Genomic DNA, 7,271 nt, shown 5'->3' with positions numbered 1-7,271 from the left:
TCAACATTCGCTTCTATACTATAGTTAAAATATATAGAGTAATATATAATATAACCTCTCTTTTCTGACAATCGTAATTACTTAAAATAAGCTTATGACTTATATTAGTCACAACTTCTTTTCTTAATAAACAACTTCATTATATTATATCATAATCCATTTCAAATGTCCATACTTCATATGATGCCCTTCAGGGGCAGATCTACATCTTAACATGAGTGATCAGATAAACAATCTTCGTCGAAATTTATTTTACGAATATATATGTTAAATATTGATATTTTTGGATAATACTAATTGTTGAACAATTTTTAAAGAACGATAGTACACTGGTTGAGGATGTTCAAAGTCGCCTCAAAGTATTGAATTCGAACCCAGATTAAGGCGTTTTGTTTTTTAAAAAATTAGTTTCATTTTCAAGAGAACAAAAGTGACGTTCCAATCTTTATAATCTAACTAACAAGTTTTATATTTTTACTTGTCCTAAAGTATGAACACCCTTGGCGAAAATCTTGGCTTCGCAACTGATGCCCTTGCATCATTTACAATCCAATTTGGAAAGTTGAATACTAAGAAATACTATGTAGAAAAAAATAGAAATTTTGTTGGATCATGAACTAACACAATATATCAATATCTTTAAAGGAATTCTTCAATCTTCCAATATCCTCATAAGTAGTAAGCTATTTTCCAGGATATCATTATTTTCTTCTGTAGCATTTTGCACCGTTTTCTTTGTATTGCATTCTAACTATTGCAATATGCATTGATTGAGCATCTTTTATCATATGCTATTTATTGGCCATCAGATGTATGATAAAGTATTCGCAAATAGTTGAGACTTTTAATAATTTTGGGAATTTGGTCTGTAACTTTTTTTAATTCCTATATTTTGATTATTTAGGCATTTATGCTTTATGTCTCTTATCAATCTACTGTCTGATAAAATTTATGTTTGCATGCATGATGCATGTTTATTGATGGATAAAGCTCTAATCTTTAAAGTAAATCATAGCCATCTAAAAGTATATATTCTTTGTGACAAAGTTCTGTTGTAATTAATTAAATTGTATGTTAAACAGAGATAATAATATCATTGTCACAAATTATTTGAATTATTAATAATAATAATTAAGATCACAATTAAAATACAATTCACTGGCTAAAGTTTACAATGATAGCTACAAATTATAGTTTGTCGCATAGTATCAATATGCTTTTTGTGACAAAAGTATTTTTGTCAAATTTTAATTAAATTAAAGATTAAAAAAAAACTAGTTACTAATTAAATATATTATTAACGTTGATAAGATAATTTATCATCGATAACTCACGCCAATTCATTTTCCGGTGAGAAATTTCAGTAGATAAATTTTTGTGTTTTATAATTACAAGTATGGTCATGTTATATATATTTTAATGTCGTACATAGTAATTTAATAGCTACATTATCACACTTATCGTAGTTATTATAGAGTTATAGTCCATTAAGCACATGTTAAAGATGCGTTTTAAGATGATAATATATGGTTTATAACGTAATTTAGTTTAATAACTAAAAAGGTACCACTGCTATGGTGCTACATTATTCTTTTTTCTGATGGTGGACTACTTTTGACCACTTTTAATAAAAGGACCTTTGGAAAATAGATATTTTATTATTGCTGAAAACACGCAAAAAAAGACAGAATTTTATTATAAATTATTCCAGCTTTGTGTATATACCTAAATCACTCTACTCTAATAGTGGACTCCACGAAGTCACATAATTAATTGTCCTTCTCTTGGTAAATTATTACTAGTAATTTAACTTAACATTAGTAAATTATTAACTTCCTTCTCTTTTAAAATAAGTGATATTATAGCAAAAAATACATTAATTAAAAGAATTATTATTATGTAGTTTATTAAATCATTTCTATTTTATAAATCTCTTTTGAAAATTGAACATTATTATGAAGATGAAATATAGAGGTATATTTGAAAAAATATACATAGCAATTTTTGTTTTGATTATTAAAATAACACTTATTTTGAGATTTATTTTTAGCTATAAGAATACTTATTTTGAGACGATGAAATTATTACTTTATTTTGTAAATGTGAATTATTCAGTTTTCACTAGAAAACAAAAAAAAAAAGACATTGAACTAACTTTGCCCCCAAAAATATGATTATAGTAGAGTTAAAAAGATGAGAATAATTTACATAAAGAATGTTTTAAGTGGAGTAAAATGAAACGGTCCCAATTTGCTGCAGTGTTATGAGAAAAAATATTTTTCTGCAAAAAAGAGACATTTATGATGAAGTTTTGATTTATTTATTTATTTTTGCTAATTACGATGTATTCATTTTAAAATAAGTAATATTTTTATATTTTTTAATTAATTATACACAATTAAGAAGAATTTTATTTTTTTAATTAAAAATTACTCTTGTTTTTTAATACATGAAATTTTATGTTATTAAAAATCCACTTCTTTCTTCAAAATATTTAATTACTCCAATTGTCATATTAATTTGATATAATTAGAGCATGTTTTTTGTGCACGTGTGAATTGTTTAAGTGTGTTTACGATGACGCTCTCAAGTTTGAGTGCGGCTTTCCATTTTGAGATTTAATGCGCCTCACTTTTGGTTTTAAAGCGGACATTCATAAAGAGTGATAAAATATTATTTTTTTGGTTTAATAATAATTGTTTATTATTGAGTTGGTATAAAAATTAAGAAATAGTAAATGATAGTGATAATTTTACCAAATCACTCTTATTAACATAACTCATTTAAATATTAAAAAATGAATAGTATTTAGTAGCAAGGATAAAATAGACACAACATGATAAATTTATTCATTGGTTTTATAAACTAGACAAATATTGTTGGATATCACAAAATAGTATAGTGGACAAGTAAAGATAATCATAGAGAGTAATTGTCACTAGTAATTATTTCTATTTACGGTAATTAAATTGTTGTTGTTAAAGATTATTTATGGGATAGTGAAGATCAATATGGATCAAATAATAATATGAAACGGAAAAAATACTAAATCTAGCTCAAAATAAGTGAATTAAAGAAGTATTGTACACCCTTTAAGAAAAGAATATTAAAACATTAAATTACTTTCATGTTTTATCCTTTTCAATTATTGTCCGATTACTTTTTAGAATCACTAAACATTAATATGATTGCTACTTCAAAGCAATTTTAGAGTTTCTTGAACTCATCACTTAGGAAAGGGTAAAAATGAAAAAAAATACATTAAAATTATTTTTAAATATTGAACAATTAAGTTAATTTGAACTATTAAAAATATATAGACAATTTACTTATTTTAAAATAGAGGGAGTAGTAAACAAATTTAGAAATTTAAAACAACACTAAATACTCTCCATGTCCAACAATAGTTGGCCACTATTGACTTTACACACTTCTTAAGAAACTATAAATAGAAGAATAATTTTACTACATCACCATTTAAATATACTTCATCCGTCCAACAATAGTTGTCCACTATACTAAAAATAGTTGTCTAACAATACTTGTCCAATTTAGAAAATCAAGAGATAATTTACCTTTTGTGTCTATTTTACCCTTGCTATTAAATATTATTTATCATCTAACACATTTTTCAAATCATTAAATTTAATAAAGTCAAAGAATAATATATTAATATTACCCCTATTATTTATTGTTTCTTAAGGGGTGTGCCAAATCAATAGTGGACAACTATTGTAGGAGTAATAAATACAATGTCTTAAAAAATATAATAGAGAAATGACTATAATTAATTATAATGATACTAAGTATAAAATTATTCATTGATTTCACAAAGTGGACAAGTATTATTAGACATCTTAAAATAATATAGTGAATAACTATTATTAAACAGAGGAAATACTAAATCTAAATTTAGTAAAAACATAATCCCAAATAAAAACTTTCTTAAAGATTAATTACCAAGTCAATATGGGTCAAGTAAATTGTTTTCAAATGGTGACGCCGTGACGGTATATTATACGTTTTCAAAAGTTTGTCGAAAGTATAGTATATATTTTTAAAGAGATCACATTATGATAAGAATGGGAAATATAATGATTCGTGTTGAAAATAAAGAATAAAAACGCGTTTATATTTGAATAAAATGATTCGATGATCTAAAATTAAGAATTTTTTAATTTCCTCGTGCTGTATCAAGACGATTCCTAATAATGCTATTTTTTCAACTTTAGTATTTTAATTATAGCCATGTGATGAATAAACACATTTCCAATTCTCTTTCTATATAACTATATATAGTTTAGAGCAGGTTCAAGTGAGGCTAAAAAAATAAACAAGTTTTATTTAGCATCTTGATTATATTGTAGATGAAAGGAGGTCATCAAGGTCAGATTTTCATAAAAACTTTACCTTATAGCACTTCATTTTAATTAATTCATGTATGATTTGGCTTGTGATTTATCTTTTATATACATATATATATATATATATATATATATATATATATTGTTGTGAGTAGTACATTGTATATTTTATGTTTTTATTTTTTGATCTTTCACTTGGTATTCGATATTCATATTAGAGTCTAACTAAATTTGAATTCGCGCCGGAAAGTCCCACATTGGGAGTAAAACACTTCATAACGAAAGGGACTTCGTACCCAGAAAGATTTGAATCCGAAACCTCTAATTAATAAAAGGATGAAGAAGTTCTTACCACTTCAGTGTATTTTCTTGAAAACAACTACAAATATATATATGGATTCTGGGTCTAATAGGCATAAGCCTATTTGCTAAGAAGAGTACTTTTAATGTTTTTTCTTAATCTTATAAATATATACCTAATTAAAGGACTGACCCAACCCATTTTTTGAAAAGTGTAGTTAATAATTGAATACATTGGGTGATCAGGTATTCATCCTAAGTTTTTTCTCTTTTGAACCTTCCTGTTCACTTTAAGACAATATTGTCATCTTAAGGTGTTGTTTAAGATGTATAGTCATCGATTTTCTTAAGAAATCATATTTGTCAATACTAAATATATTAATGACAATTTTTTTATTATGCTATTAATACTTGCTCTAATATTCTGTCCAAATCTTGCTAAGGAAAAGGTACGAAGCATATAATTTTTTTAAAAATACAATTTTTTGACTGCTACTTAGTATTGACAATAGGTTTGAAATATATGAAAGTATCAAATTTAGATATCTATTATCTTGTCCAAGTGAGGAATCCATGACATATAGGATTTGTAGGATAGTATAAGAAATTGTATTTTATGGAGTAATAGTTACTACTATTGGATATCAATGCATCAAAAGTAATAATTTGGCGAAAAATATTTCTAATTCATTGACCTTTTTAGTTATTTATTGATTAGAGTTATTTTCTCTTGCATGACATTTTGAGAGAGAAAAAAATGAAGAGAATTTAGCTTTAATTTCTAAAGGGTGGGTAAGATACGTCATTTGAATACATTTAAAAATAGTAAAATAATTAGTGAATTATCACTTATGAAGATGTTTAAAAATTAAATGGGGCCGATCCTTTTTTTTAATCGAGTCTAGCTATATTTATAAGATTAAAAATATGAAAGAAGTCATAATGAGAAAGTGATAATGATAAGTCTTTTTAAAAAATGAAATTTAAAAAATGAGGGGTGGGCCGTGGGGAAAGGAAAAATGATTGAGAGGATTACAATTTGAAAAATTGTACTCTTACCAACAAATTGTTCAGGTAGCCAACTAACTAAATTATTAAAATTTTCGAAAATGATATGTTACTCTGACTAATGAATGAAAACTTTCTCAATCAATCCAATTCACTTCTTCACTTCATTTTACTATTTTTATCACTTATTTTGGAGTGTCAACATCTGCTTCAACTCTAATCTTAGTTTAAAAGAAAAAAAAAAAAAGAAATATGAAATACTAACGAGTTGCAATTTGGCTTCATGTGTTTGTCCATGTTATGGGGTTGGTACTCCCTCCATTTATTTTAACATTTAAGTAATATTGACTTGACATTTAGGGTTTTATTTTATTGAGTTAGTTTTTTAATTATACTTTAAAATTTTAAATTTGATAGTTTAAGAGTTCATTGTGTTATTTAATGATAAGGGCAATATTAAAATAAATAATAAATTTATCTTAATTTGTTAAAATAGATAAGAAAAAAGAAATATCAATATTAATTAATACAAGGGACAAGTAAATAAAATAGAGGGAGAATGTGTTATTTTTTCTTTTTATTATAGGTTTTCTCCATCTGTTTTTACTAATTCATATGATTGAGATTTCCCATATGATTACTTATATACTTATATATATATATATATATATATATATATATATATATATATATAAAACTTAATCATCACATTATTGTAGTACAAATAGTGGAACAAATATTCCAAAACTAACTAATATATACTCTTAAATAAGAGTAGAATAAAATAATCTGGGATTATTATTCCTTGTATATCTGTCATACCAAACAAAAGTGATAAATTATTTGTTGATTTTTCAAATCGAATAAATAAAAATGAATATATTTGTTAATATAGTGAACAAGTAAAAGTGAATTGAGGGAGCATTTATGGATCGTTTGGTAGTTGGATAAAAAACACATTATTCACGTATTAATTTTCGTATAACTTATACGACATTTGGTAGATAGATAAGAAATAAGTTATTCATGTATAAAATTAATACGACATTTGATTGACAATTTACAAACGTGCATAACTAATACATATGTAAGTAATTATGAAAGAATCTATATATTATTTTATATAGGATAAATGGTGAAATAACTAATAGGAGTACATGAATAACTAACTCCTACAATCCTACAAAACTAATATCATTAAAAATACATATATTTACTTATAACTAATCTCACTAATTTCTACATTACTAATACATGCATAACTCTAACCAGTGACCCCTTATTACTTGCAAATTGGACAACAAACCAACAAAAGCAAAGAAGCACAAAGATGACCATAAAAGTGTTAACTGAAACGATAGAAACCTAAAAATAATCATTTGCATGCTTCCCCAATTATAGTTTGTCATTTTTTCTTTTTGTTAATATTTTCTTCCACTTCCTTTTGCAAAGTTAATTATTTATGGCCCTTCTTGTTTAATTGTATTACATCAACAATAGGGTCGGAAAAAAAAGTGACCAGCCTAGCTAGGCTCTATGATATTTTACCAAATCAAATCAAAAGAAAAAATAAATAAAGATATGATAAAGAATCATTAT

This window comes from Solanum verrucosum, unplaced genomic scaffold (genome assembly GCF_900185275.1).
Source record: "Solanum verrucosum unplaced genomic scaffold, falcon-dt-bn FXZP01000199.1, whole genome shotgun sequence".
Lineage (NCBI taxonomy): Eukaryota > Viridiplantae > Streptophyta > Magnoliopsida > Solanales > Solanaceae > Solanum > Solanum verrucosum.
The sequence above is the reverse complement of the archived record's forward strand: the minus strand, read 5'-3'. Positions refer to the sequence as shown.